This window comes from Gouania willdenowi, chromosome 9 (assembly GCF_900634775.1).
Source record: "Gouania willdenowi chromosome 9, fGouWil2.1, whole genome shotgun sequence".
NCBI lineage: Eukaryota > Metazoa > Chordata > Actinopteri > Blenniiformes > Gobiesocidae > Gouania > Gouania willdenowi.
The window spans coordinates 2,403,217-2,417,697 of NC_041052.1; the positions used below are offsets into that span (position 1 = coordinate 2,403,217).

At 37.1% G+C, this 14,481-nt stretch overlaps 1 protein-coding gene across 1 annotated transcript in view; it reads left to right on the plus strand.

The window, feature by feature from the left end:
* Positions 1-14,481, plus strand: part of fbxl17 (F-box and leucine-rich repeat protein 17) — a 225,870-nt gene that overhangs the window by 709 nt on the left and 210,680 nt on the right. The window lies entirely within an intron of this gene.

A 14,481-nucleotide genomic window follows, 5' to 3' on the forward strand; every position in this document is an offset into this window, starting at 1 on the left:
ACAAATATGACAAAAATACAGAAAATGACTCCAAAAACATGCAAAATGTTAGAAAACGCACAAAAATGACTCATAATCCCACAAAATTACTCTAAAAACACACACAAACAGACAAAATGGCAGAAAAACGGACAAAATCAAAACAAAAATGACTCCTAAAACACACACTATACTATAAAAAAACACCCCAAAAACCCCACACAACAAAAATGCACAAAATGACTCCAAAAACTCACCAAATGTCAGAAAAATACACAAAACAACAACAAAAACACATCAACACTAAATGCTGTCCTGTATTCATGCTCTGATTGGTCATTATTTTAAATATTGACATGAATGTTGATCATGTGACCCTCAGATCAGAAACAATCCCATATTTGTAGCCACGCTGTGATCTTTTATCTAGATCTATGTGCAGTGATGCACCTTTGTATCCAGTGTTTTGGCATGTGATAGCAATGAGTTTTAAAGGTTTAAAAAAAAAAAAAAAAAAAAAAAAAAAAGGGTCAAATATTGGCAGGAGATTTTATTTTGGGAGTTTTCATTAAATGGAAAATTCCACACACAGAAAAAGAGATGCTTGGGTGGTTGTTGTTTTACAGAATACTGTCATTCTTTATACCGCTCCACGGATACTTTCACACACACACACACACACACACACACACACACACACACACACACCTATAGTGTTGGGGTTTCATCATATTTACTGAATAGATTTTCAGTGCACGTGCCTGGACTCAGCCTACAGGGTGAATTTAAAGCGAATGTGAAGGCCTTAGAAACTGCTGTGAAGCGCTAAAAGGGTGCATCCAAGCTGTTTGTCGCTGACGCTCTGAGCCGTTGCCAGCGTCTCCTCCATACTTAGAGCGCTGTCGATAAGAAGCAGCAGCAGAAGAAGAAGTGGGGCCTCTTCATAGACTGCTGAGCAGAACAATCCAATGTGAGCCATGGCTGTAACAGCAGGCATCGATGGACACATCACTGCACAGGCCTGTCCTCCTGCTTAAGGTCCATGCTGCTCTGCTATTGGACTCTTTAAAAGGCATTTTTCATCATTAGCAGGGGGCATGAATCTAAGTATAGCATTGGAGTTGACTCCCAGTCCATATTGATGGATTTAACTGTGGGAACAATAAAGTGTACCGCACACTAAAGATTCCCCTGGCTTCTGGTTCTGTAACCGTAACGGACGAGCAACAAGTAAACAAGACAAGATGAAGAAGATTTACTGGAATCAAACGAGAGAAAAGCTGGACTAACTTTTTAAAGCTGCTGGAGACCATATATTTTATAGAATAGGCCTCATAGATCAATAAACCAAAGATCATTTGCTTGTAAACAAAAAAAAGAAGTAAAAAGTTTGTTTTGATCTCCACTGTAAACACTTTCTTATTGACATTGCTGGAAAAGTTTGGTGCATTGCATTGTGGGATGTGGAGTCCTGTAAATAGATCCACTGAAGTGTTTGTACTTTCTTATTGTGATTTCTTGTGTTTCGTTGCCGAACAAGGACGACAGTGATTGGTTTGACTATTTTTTTTGTTTAAACTGGAAAATGATGATCATGTCAAATGGTGAATGTGGTTAGATTGGCAAAAAACAAGCATGAAATATGGTGAAAAGAGGTTAAAAGTGACAATAATGGGTCAACATATGCAACATTAAGTGTGAAAAGTGGTGGAAAGGGTTTATGAGAGCCGGAGATGTCTTGAAAATGGAAAAATGTGCAGAAAAGGCATTGAAATTTAATGGATAATTGGCAGAAATGGGAGTAATGGAGCAATGGAGGTTTAAGTAGTTTTGTGTAGTTGCAAAAAAAGGGTAAAAAAAATGGGCTCAAATTGTTAAAAGAAATATTCTGTTTCTTGAAAGCATCTGGCAACCCCCTCCCAGTGTCTTGCGACCCCAAATGGGGTCCTGACCCCAAGGTTGAGAACCTTTGGTCTACAGGACACACCTCAATGCAACGCATCACATTTTCACTAACATAATCTTTACAAAAAAAAAACTTTCGAGTAGCAAATTCAACCTTTGACATATTTTTTTTTAGCTCTATGATTTATTGATCCATGACGCCTACATTTGGTCTTAATATGATTTTAAAAATATATTGTCTCCAGCAGCTGTAAAGAGTAACTAAAGCCCAAAACCATATTTTGCTTAAAACAAATTTATTTGACTAAAATGTCGAGTTTGCCAAAAAAATCACTAAACACTACTTCATACCAAAGTATTTCAATTTGATGAATTTTGTTGTAAAAATGTAAGTTGATTTTGCTATTGGCTGAGAATGTTGGTTTGTGACGTTTTGGTGGCTACTTATGTCACTGTTGGCCCCGCCCCCTTATATTAAAAAAGACTACACTATTATAGTAGGTTGCATAGAGAGAATTGTGAATAGAGAGCTATAGTGAGTATTGAGTAGCTAGTTAGCATAGCATAGATTGTTTTCTTGGAGATGTTATAGTATAGACTGGGCGTGTTCGAACTGATCCAGTAGCCCCGCCCATAATCAAGGCATTTTTTGAATTTCCAGCCAAAACCTCAGGGTTTTATTTCTCTTTAAGTGTTTGTGGGTCATGTTTTAGACCTAAAAGTTTTAATATTGTGGAGACATGAGCCAAAAAAAAGCCTTTTAAAATACTAAAAAGGATGAATGAATGCAGAAGACCCATCATACACTGTGTTACTATTCAATTACATTTTCTGTTGGAGTGGATTTGAATTTTTATTGGGTTTAACTGATGTTTTGTGCTGTGTAATTGCTGACCTCTGACTACGCAGGTGGCTGAACTCTGTTCATTCATGGGTGGGATGTTTTAGGAAGCGCTCTGCTTTCCTTTCTTTATTGCTCACTCTGGCCTCGTGCGTCTCCATAAAAAGCAGGGAGGTGGAAAAGGTTTGTGTTTAAAATGTGCTGAAACGGTTTCTGTGATTTCACATCTCAGCAGTAACGTAGTCGAGCTTTAACAATGGACAGCCATCATTTTTCATTTAAACCATAGGAATGTGTCCGTTTAGCTTTGTTCTCTGTATTTCCCTCTGACGTGCTGCTGATGTACCGCCTGAGAATAAAAGGCTTGAGAAACAACAAAGTGAATGACTTCAGGAGGGTTTTAACATTGTGGAGTAATGGGTTTGACGTTCTATGTATGTATGTAAAGAATGTATGGAAAGCTGTTTTAACATCTAAAATCTAAGTTTGACTATCTGCAAATGAAATTGTAGATATTTTTGATTGAATTTTGCTTTGACAAAAAGAACATTTCAGATATCCGCAATGAAATTATGATAGCTACAATGTAATTTTCACTGGGCAAAAATATGTTCGTAGCTGTGTTTCCATTACAGTTTTTTGCAAATTAAAAGCGATATTTCTAAATGTCGACAAAGTATAATAGAGCTTGGAAGGTATCTCAATTGAAGGAGCCTCGTAACTTTTGTGAAATCTCATCCCGTGAGACTTCTCTGCAGGAAGATGGACGCTCCAAACGTCTGTAGAACACTCTGTATTCCTTTGTTGTTTCACGCCTAATGTGGCACTAATAATTAATAAGTCTAATGTGAAGAAATGTTTGGGTCTCCTCATCTGTCCACACATACCGCACCATGTTTTCTCAGAGAGAAGTGGTCATGTGACCAGGTACGTCACATCCTTTGATGTTTATTTGTGGAAAAAGTGTTTCCATTGAGCTTTTGCGATACATTTTGATATTGAAACGTTTGAAATTCCCCCTCATGAAATCATGAAAGCGTAATTTTTTTTTTTGTGATATTTGAGTGTTTTTTCTTCCTCTCAAAATTCATGCGTTTCCATAACCAGTTTATTTTTATTTTTTTGCGCTGTAGATTTGGCGCATTTCCAAGGTTGATGGAAACGCAGCTACTTTTGCCATTCATGTGTACGGGGTTCTAATGCAGATATATTCTACATTTTGGATGTCCACAAATGTAAAGTACAGATGTCTGCAAATGAATGATAGATATACTGGATATCAAATATATCTTGAAGTACAATTTTGACTAAGTAAAAATTAAATTAGAGATCTTAAATTACAAATTCGACGAGACAAATTTCAATTACAGATATTAAATTTCAAATTTGACTAGGCAAAGTTCAATTACAAATATATACGATGTTAATTCCGAATAGTCAAACTTAGTTTTTAATCGTTAAAACGTCTTGCCATACGAAGTTCTTCTTAGTCTTCCTTGATTTCTCCGGTACAGTGAAGCACTATTCATCTCCAGGGAAACAGGCAGAGAACATAACTTCTATTTCATCTCAACATAAGTGCTTTGTGGGGCGTCTGTAACGCTGTTACACCCGTACCATCACACATGTACGCATCACGACGTGACGAAGCCCAGGGCTAAAGTCACTGAATGAATGACATGTCATTTTCAGTTGAGAGGCGGAGGGGGAAATCGATGTCTTTGGTGATCACGCATGCAGATTTCACCGCTTCCCCACTTCATCGAGGCCGATGACACCGATAGGCCGACACATGATTGCCTTCCAGTTGAGGCCAACGCAGCAGATTTGCTGAAATGGCAGGTTTATTGATCGCAGACAGAAAAATGCATAAAAAGCTGCTTTTGTTCAGCCTGTGGAAGTTCAATGAGCTAAGTAGCATTTCTACTTTTTTTTTTGTAAGATATATGAAAAGAACCAGGGTGAGTTGTTGATGGATTTTTTTCTCTTTCTCTCCCAAGTGTGTCTGAGATGGCCACAGCTGGAGCAAAGTGGATCTATTGATTGTGGGAGTTTCACTTTTCAAACATAGCCGTTTTTATTTATTTTTTTTTAGAGCCGGCTTCGATTTTTGAAAAAAATATACCCTTTTCTTTCAGATAATCTTTTCTGTCACTGGAATGAGAAGAATTTAAAGATAAGTAGTCAGTGTTGAAATGACATCGTGGTTATAGGCTATCCCTTTATACTGAATAACATTACTTATTATGAGTACATGTAGCAATGCTGCTATGTTTAAGTCTTTGGACAGAAATAAAGTTTAGTTTAAATCTTTAGAATTGCTTTGAGTTCATAGAGATGTCTCATACCAACAACTAGGAATACTCAGATTTGTGTACTCAAGGTATAACATACTGATATGATTAATAAATGAACCATTTTTAAAGAAATTTGAATATCCATCTTAAATTTCCCAAATTCTGTTTCAGAATTTAACCATTTCAGCCTCATTTTTACACTTTTCTGTTTTGGTTCCATTTCGTCATCTTTCCTCGTTTAGATTATTTGACTGGCTATTCATAGAAATAGCTAATATGGTTACCATGTTTGGTACAACATCGTATCAAACATACTAAATAGGACTAACAGAATCAACTTGTGTTATTACTACATTATATTTACTTCAGATAATTTACATACACTGGGTGATTACGCTGAAATGACGCAAGATTATGTTGCAAGATCAACTTTAGCCACAATGCTAACCGTCAGCTTCCAGTTTAACAGGAAATATCCCATTGAAATGTGTGGTATGATCCCACATCATTATTTTTGAACCCTTTAATTACAAACAACCTGTGAACATCACAGTTTGCATAAATTGTGTATAGCCGTGGGATTGGGGAAGTAACACTTCTGCTGTGACATGTCACCAGATAAACTGATCACCAATTTAGCTAATACACCATCAGCTAAACCTGTCTTTGCGTCATATTTGAACGCAGTCATAAATATGTGAACCAACACATTAAAAACACACTTCAGATGAAGCTCTGCATTCATTTTCAGTCACAGGATAACATGATCACAAGTTGAACTGTATCATGTCAAGAGATTTTGACATAGTTGTGCGTTTGTTAAAGGTCCCATGTCATGCTATTTTTCACCCATTTCCATTTGTTCTAAGAACCCCAAAAACATAGTATTTGAGGTTTATTTTCCCAAACTCATCTGTTTTCCAGAGTTTTAACCTCTGAAAAGTCACTTTCTGAACAACTCAACTACAGGCTGATTTGTGGCCTACTTATGCATATTCATGAGTGGGCGTGTCTATAGATGGGACACTGACTCTCTCCTCCCACCCACTCCGTAGCCTAGCTCATGTTGCTCTATCAACACGAGCGTGGGGGCGGGGCATTCACCGGTACATACATAGACTGTAGAAAATACATACACAGTACTGCACGAAGGACGCTAAAATACTCACCTTCGTGGGCGTGTCAGTTTACATGTCAATCACGACAGAGAGCTTCCTGGAGGCGTGGCTTCTCCAGCTCAGTGCCACGTCAAATTTGTCATCAAAGCGGGAACGTGTCATCAGATTGTAGCGAGGTGTTTGTGCTCCCCCTGCAGTAAGAAAGGAACAAATCACCCTCTAACTAACGATTGATGAAATCAATGAAAAAACACTTTGGGCATGTGTATGAAGCCATAATAGACCTTTATCATGTTTAAAACACAGAAAAGTTCATTTTTAACGTTCTAGACATTCAATCACCTGTTTTCTGGTAAAATAAAAAGTGATATTGTCACAGAACATGAATGTAAGGCTATTTCTGTGTCATGTTAAGGCTAGAGAGTAAACATTTTGTGATTTTCGTTTTTTTCCGTCGGTTTTGCACAATCATGGCAAATCAAAGGCCCTGAGTAACGAGCAGATCTGCAGCCCTCCAGGACTGAAATCAGCCAACGCAGCAGTGAAGTCAGTTTGTATGCGACACACAGAAACAGGCATGAAGATGGATTGTTAAGAGAACGTCTTGCAGTGTATTCAGTAATTGTTATTAATCCGCGTGTCAGCGGATTCTCACTCGGCTCAGCCGTGTGTTCATAAAGCTCCGTTAATTAGGCTGATTGATTGGACGCTGGGAACTCGTCAGAGCTCTTCTCCCCGTCTGGCCTAATAACATCAGATTGCTCTCTTTTCCACATATTCCCCTACTACACACACACACACACACACACACACCTGGAGCCTGCTCAGCTGTCGTAGCTCTGCTCCATCCTGTTCACTTTTCTCTTTGACATGAATATTCAGGCAGGATTTACAGTCATGAAACAACCATCTAGGTCTAAGTGTGAGACACTACATCATGTAAACACCTGCAGATTGCAGCTCTTCTATTCCCCTCTTCTCTTCTCACCACTCTGTAATCTCTCATTTGTCCGTGTCTCTTAGATACATATCACTATTCCCTAAGCTTAGAAAACAGCCTTACATCAGCTGAGTCAGCTGTTTACCTGTGTCGATGACTGTGTTCCAATGTACTCATACTAAGTCTGACTGTCAAAATGAGTATGTAGTGCGTTCACATAGGGCTGCTCAATTATAGAGAAAAAAATAACAATTACGATTATTTTCGTTATAATTGAAATCAGTATTATTGAAACAGTTATTTTTCCACCAAAAAGTTGTTTTTTATACAATACTTTATACAATAATAATGATTATGTTCACTTTTGCACAAAACACTTCTTGCACGTGATGCGACTTTGCTCTAAATATTCATTTTTTGCTGCGTTTTCTTCTGCCACGCTTCAAGACCGCTAGCAACAACTTTCCTCGTGTTAGCATGCAGGCTAGCTTTAGCTTTGAGGGGGCGTGGCAGAGGAGCATGCATGCGTGTGTGCATTAAACAACACAAAGTTAGTAGTGGACTGGCGCCCTGTTCAGGGTGTACCCCCGCCCAGCGCCCTATGAGCACCGGCAGACCCCCGCGACCCTGTTAAACGGGAATAAGCGGGTATGAAAATGGATGGATGGATGGAAGTTAATAGTGATCATCATTTTTTCTTGTGTGCCAAGCTATGTTCTTTATAGATATCCTAAATGGTGGAAGTTTGTTTTATTTAGCAAATAAAACATATGCATAATCTAAAATATAATATTTTTAAAATGTTTGAAATCTTTTTATTAATTATGTTGTTTTTATAATCATTGAGTGTAATAATCGAAGTTGTAATCAACACACAGCCTTACGTTCACATTAGATAGTATGAAAAGATTGAGTATGTGAGAAATACCAGGATGTTTACTATACGGGGACATTTTTTTTTAAAGTATGCACGGTGGGCATACTAGTCATACTCAACCGTCCCATGATGCATTGGGAGCGGAATGTAAAATGGCTTCAAGCTAAAAATCAAACATCCTCTTTTCAACATAAAAGCATCTCTTATTGTCTTCCATTAATTTTTTTGAACACTTTTACAAATAGGGCTCTTGTTTTGAAGTTCACAGGAAGTTTAGTCAGTAGCACAATGGAGGGTCTCAGAAAATCTCTGAAAATGTGTGAATGAAATGTATCTACGTGAGTTTTAATCATACTAACCATACTTACTGTATATAGTAGACAGTATATACTTTAGAGAATTTAACTTTGTTGTATGTTTGACCAAGGCAGCGTTTATTTGGACAGAGTGGAACTTTGATGAGAATTGTCCCAGTTTCATTTGTTCCTCACAGGTCAGCAGTCAGTGATTTTGTTTGAGTTTTAAAAGAAAAATCTTTACAAAGGGACATTTTTTACAGTCCCAACAGTCGGCTAAGCTACTTTTCTTGAAAATAACTGCTTCATGCTTCATTCTTTATTATTCCCCTTTCCCAGTTTAGTAATAAAAAGTGACATTGATGTAAAACAAACTATTTTTATTATCGATCATATAAAAGTTTGACCTTGTTTTGACTGTTGCTTTAAAGCTGCAGGAGACAATAATTCTGTTTTATCAGATAAAGACGCAGTGTAGGCCTCATGGATCAATAAATCAAACATCATTTGCTTGGAAAAGAAAAGATGTAAAAAGAAGAAATTGCTGCTTGAAAGTTTGTTTTGATCATCACTGTAAACACTCTCTTATTGACATTGTTGGAAAAGTTTGGTGCATTGCATTGTGGGATGTGGATTCCTGTAGAAGGATGCATAGAAGTTTTACTTCATTCTTATCATGCTTTTTTCTTGTTTTGTGTGTTTTTATTGGGTTTTGTGTACATTTTTCAGTCATTTTTGTGTATTCACAAGTCGTTTTGTGTGTTTTTGGAGTCACTTTGTGCGTGTTTTTCTATTGTTTTGTGTATGTTTTGAACTTTTATGGGTTTTCGATGTTATTCTGCATTTTTCAGTTGATTTGTTGTATTTTTTGTGTTTTTCTGTATGTGAGTGTGTATTTTTGTTTGTGTATTGCAGTGTCATTTTGTGTATTTCAACAGTAATTCATGAATCGTTCTGCTTTTTTGTGTTTTTTTGGAACTGTGTTTGTTTTTGTTTATTTAGTGTATTTGTTTTAGTTGTTTTGTGTGTGTTTGCTGTATTATAGCGCCATTTTATGTGTTTTAAGAGTAATGGTGTGCTTTGATTGTTATCTTTGATGTATTTCTCTGTTTTGTGTTTTTTTGCCAATTTTTGTTCATTTTTATTGACATTTAGTCGATAATATTTTAGTTGTTTTTGGGTTTTTTGTTGAGTTTTGTTTGATTTTGTCTGTTTTTTTTTTGTGTGTATTTTTTATTGTTACTTAGTGTTGACATCTAGTGCATTTTTAGTCGTTTTGTGTGTGTTTTTGCGTAGTGTGTTGGGTTTCATATTTCTTCTAACTTTTTAAATCACACTTTCTGGGGAATAATTGTTATGACAAGTCCAACAAATTAAACAGCGAGAAAGAATAAAGCGTCAATCATTACATAATTTTAGCTTTTCTTAACGTCATTGTACACGCCTCCTTTAAACTTTGTGTGCGGCTCCAAAATAACCCACAAAAAAGTGTTAAAAGTAGGACTCAACCAAAGGATAAGTGGTAAATGTAAGAAATCAGACATTCAAGAACCCTCTGTTTTTGTTCTGAAAAGTCTCTCTATACACACACACACACACACACACACACACACACACACACACACACACACACACACACACACACACACACACACACACACACACACACACAGCAATATAAAATACCCTGAAAGAACACAAACTATTACAATTAAACACATTTCATGACTGAAGGATGCTGTAGATTCTTCCAGCACTGAGAATTTGATATATTTGTTTGTGCTCACTTTTACTTTTGTCACTTATTAAAAGCTCAGAGTGGGAGGTTTGTCTCTGATCGACCGTTTCTTCTGGCCTGTGATTTAAAAAATAGCAACAACAACGTCTTAGTGATAGAGTTTTGGATCTACACACTTTGTGTGTCGTTATTAGAGCTCCAAACGTAGATGGATGAGAGCATCCAGACCCCTCAACATAATCTCTCTGTTTGCTGATGAAAGACTCCATGTTTGTGGGAACATTTACAGATACATATATGAATTAAAGAAATCAATGATTGAAAGGAAATGAATGGGCCGTGGATTAATTGTCCTTAGTGTGTGTTTGTGTGTGTGTGTATTTTTGTGTTGCTACATATTGACTGGTTTAAAATGGGATCAGGAAAAAGCAAAACAAACACAATGACTCAACATCTGAGTGTGTTTTTCTGTTTTTTAATGAGAGAGGGCCAGCTATGAGGATGATTGTTGATGTATGTATATATTGATGTAAAATAAACAATTTTATTATCAATCATATAAAAAATTGACCTTGTTGATTATTTGCTTGGAAAAAAAGATGTGAAAGGCAGAAATTGCAGCTTGAAAGTCCTTATTAACATTGTGGGAAAGGTTTGGTGCAATGTATTGTGGGATGTGGAGTCCAGGCGGGTGTATAGAATTGTTTTTACTTCATTGTTATCGTGCTTTTGTTTTTTGTGTATTTGTAAATTTTTCAGTCACGTTTTGTGAGTTTTTTTTAGCTTTTTTCTGTATTCTTTGAGTCATTGTGTGTGTGTGTGTGTGTGTGTGTGTGTGTGTGTGTGTGTGTGTGTGTGTGTGTGTGTGTGTGTGTGTGTGTGTGTGTGTGTGTGTGTGTGTGTGTGTGTGTGTGTGTGTGTGTGTGTGTGTGTGTGTGTGTGTGTGTGTGTGTGTGTGCGCGTGCGTGCGTGCGTGCGTGCGTGCGTGCGTGCGTGCGTGCGTGTGTGTTTCTAGTTGTTTTATGTGTATTTATTGTCAATTTGTGTATGTTTTGAACTTTTTTTTAGTTATTTTATACATTTTTAGTGAGATTTGGTGTATTTTTTTTAGCCATTTTGTGTATTCCTGGAGTTCTTTTGTGTATTTGGTGTATTTATTGTCAATTTGTGAATTTTTTTAAGTTTTTTGTGCGTTTTGGTTGTTGTTCTGCATTTTTCAGTCAAATTGTGTGCTTAGAGTCATTTTGTGTGTGTGCGTGTGTGCGTGCGTGCGTGCGTGGTTTTATTTTTGTTTTTGGTGTATTTTATTGTCGATTTGTGGATGTTTTGAACTCTTTTGTGCATTTTTGTATATTTTTCTTGGTACTTAGTGTTATAGTGCCCTTTCGTGTATTTGAAGAGTAATTCTGTGCTTTTAATTATCTTTGGTGTATTTTTCAATTGTTTTTTTGTTTTTTGGTGGTTTTTTTGTCTATTTTTGTTGACATTTAGTGCATAATTTAGTCGTTTTGTTTGTTTATTGTGTTTGGTTTCGTATTTCTCCCAACTTTTTAAATCACACTTTTGGGGGCTCTTTGGGGAAGAGCTGTTATGAGAAGTGGGACAAATTAAGCAGTGTTTATTTCTGTTGTCGTTCCGTGCAAGCTGAAATGCTCGTGTTAGATGTGAAGTGGTCGCTCTTTTTTTAATGGAAGAACAAACCACATAAAGGAGCTCTTCATGACTCTGAGCGCTGCTCTTATGACTGCTGTGTTTCCACTGTTCTCACACGTGTTTTCTTCAACTCCAGAGCATTAAACTAGATCCCCTCTAAAAGCTTTAAGGTCTGTTTTGGCTGAAGCTTCTTCTTTTTCTTTTTCTTCTTCTTTTCTCCAAATCCTCAACATTACTCTCTTCATTTTTTGGAACTGGAGTCCACGAGAGGAGGAGGAGGAAACAGGGAGAAGTTTTAGACGGGTTTTTTTTTAGTGTTTGCGGGTTGGAGATGGATCCTGGTTACAAGTCCATGTGGTCCTGATACACACACACACACACACACACACACACACACACACATGAGCCGTGCTGGCCTGTTCTGCTCCACTGAGGTTTGACTCTCACTTCTCACCTGCTGTGAGTTACAGTAAATGTACAACCTGCTCAACACACACACACACGTTTGCAACACAAACACTGTGATTCCTCCTCTCGCAGACGGTTCTGATTTAGGAATCATGGCAGTGTGTGGCTCTTTGATTTTGTCTGCTAGTCAAGCTGAAAATGTTTCTTTTGATGGTTTTTTGGCCGAGGCTCCTTTTACCTCCTTCTACCTGTCAGCTACTCCTTACTGCTAGTTCTTCTGGATTTACACACACACACACACACACAAAAGAAAGACAACCGTGAGCTGCTCTCCACTGAAGCTCATCCTGCAGATCATCTTTCATCATTATTTTTCATCAGCGTCTGTAGAACACTGACTGTTGTCTTATATTATTCTGACTTCAACCACTAGTGATGGATTCAAACCCCACGCAACACGTTTCAGATGCATCCACTTCTTTCTTTATCTCTCTCACCAACTAATGTAGATTTTAGACCACAGAGTACATCCCAGTTTTATCCCAGATGTTTGCAGAGTAGGATTTCATTTATGCGTGCCCGACTCAATTCCCAGAAAGTTCTTAGTTTTTAAGAGATAGATTTGTTGTTATAAATAAATTGTCTTGGTTATGTATTTTTTATTCTCTTTTTAATTAACAGCTATGCAAGTGTTATTATTGCAGTGAAATAATACATTTATTTCAATGATAAATATATAATAATAATCATAGTAAATGAATAAATAAATAATCAAAAAAAATATAAATATATATAACAATAATAATAAAATAAAAATAAAAAGAGGACGCAGCATTACATCTTGTTGAGGGGAAAGTAACATAAAAGCAAGGAATGTGTGTGCGTGTGTTTGTGTGTTTGTGGAGCGAATATCTCTCCGACGCAGTGTGTGTTCAACCTGAAACTTTGTCAACTGCTTCCAAATACCCCGAGTGTGTGCATCCGTAATTTTGGTCATTCCAAAACCAATTGAAAATTAATTTGAAATGACCAATCCACACTGTGGAACTCCTGTCAAACATTGTTTTAGAACACTGATGATGTCATCAACAGTGATGTCATCAGAGTTCCAAGAATGTTCAAACTGATGATGTCAACAATACAATTCAATTTAAATACATTTATAAGCACATTTTTAACATTCAATTTCAAAACGAACTGAACAAATTCAGTCTTACATGAATCATGTGATGGTCAAGCATTTTGGATTTCCGTTGTCGTAACTCTATCTCTAAACGGCTCTGAGTAAAACATGTTAAAAAAAATACATTCTGGAAGAAAAAATATGTCATATTATAGACAGTACAACAATATTATAATTGTTATTATTATTATAGTGTTTCTGGTTTGTTTTTTTCACACCATCCACTAAGTCACGTTCCTTATATTGTTTAAAAAAACTTAACTTGGCAAATAAAACTATTCTGATTCTTATATTTGTGATATTAAAATGAGGTGATGATCCGTAAGAGGTTGGGAACCACTGGTGTAATGGTTAGAAAGTTTTGTTTTTTAAAGTCGTGACTCATTGTTAAAGATTAAAAAAGATTAAATCAGGGGTTTTCGCCTTTAATTGGCCATGGAATGTTAGTACATTAATGGAATTCGTCCTCTGCATTTAACCCATCCCTGAGGAGCAGTGGCGCCTGGGGAGCAGTTCGGGGTTAAGGGACTTGCTCAACATCCCACAGTGACGGCCCAGGTGAGGCTTGAACCGGCAACCCTCCGATTACAAGCCCAGCGTCGTTAACCACTAGGCCACCACACCTGTACAGTATGTCAGGAAGTGTTTATTTCCACCTCTAATCTATTGAAACAACTCTACTGTACTTTATTTTGCATACTTTTATTGAGGAATAATGAATGATTTTGATGGTTGTACCTTTTATAAGAGGAACCTTTGATGCTGATTGTCCTTTGATGTTTGTTTTCTCACTGAATCTCAGCACATTCTGATAAACTTTTAACTTCTCTCCGTCATCTTAGTTCATCTTAGTGATTAATGGTGAATGTGAAGAAGCGCTGAGAAAGCTTAGCGTCCCATCTCCCACACGTCTTTACACTGCTGTGTGTGTGTGTGTGTTTGTGTGTGAGATGGAGACGCCATCAATAGTCGTATCGATGACTACGGTGAAAGCTGGTGGAAATGTGCTGCTTTTCTATTGATCTCTGATCCATTATGAGCTGTTATTAAACGGCCCAATGAATGACGGGGAGCGGGTCATCCATCATAAGTCGACGCCCCCGCTGCTCGGCGTGTGCGTTTTTTATTTATTTTTTTATTTTCTGTGATCCTCTTCATCTCTTTTTCTCTCAACACAATAGATGCAAAGAAAAGCTTTTTATTTCAGTTTTTACGATAAACAAAGTCATTCAGAAAACTTTTTACT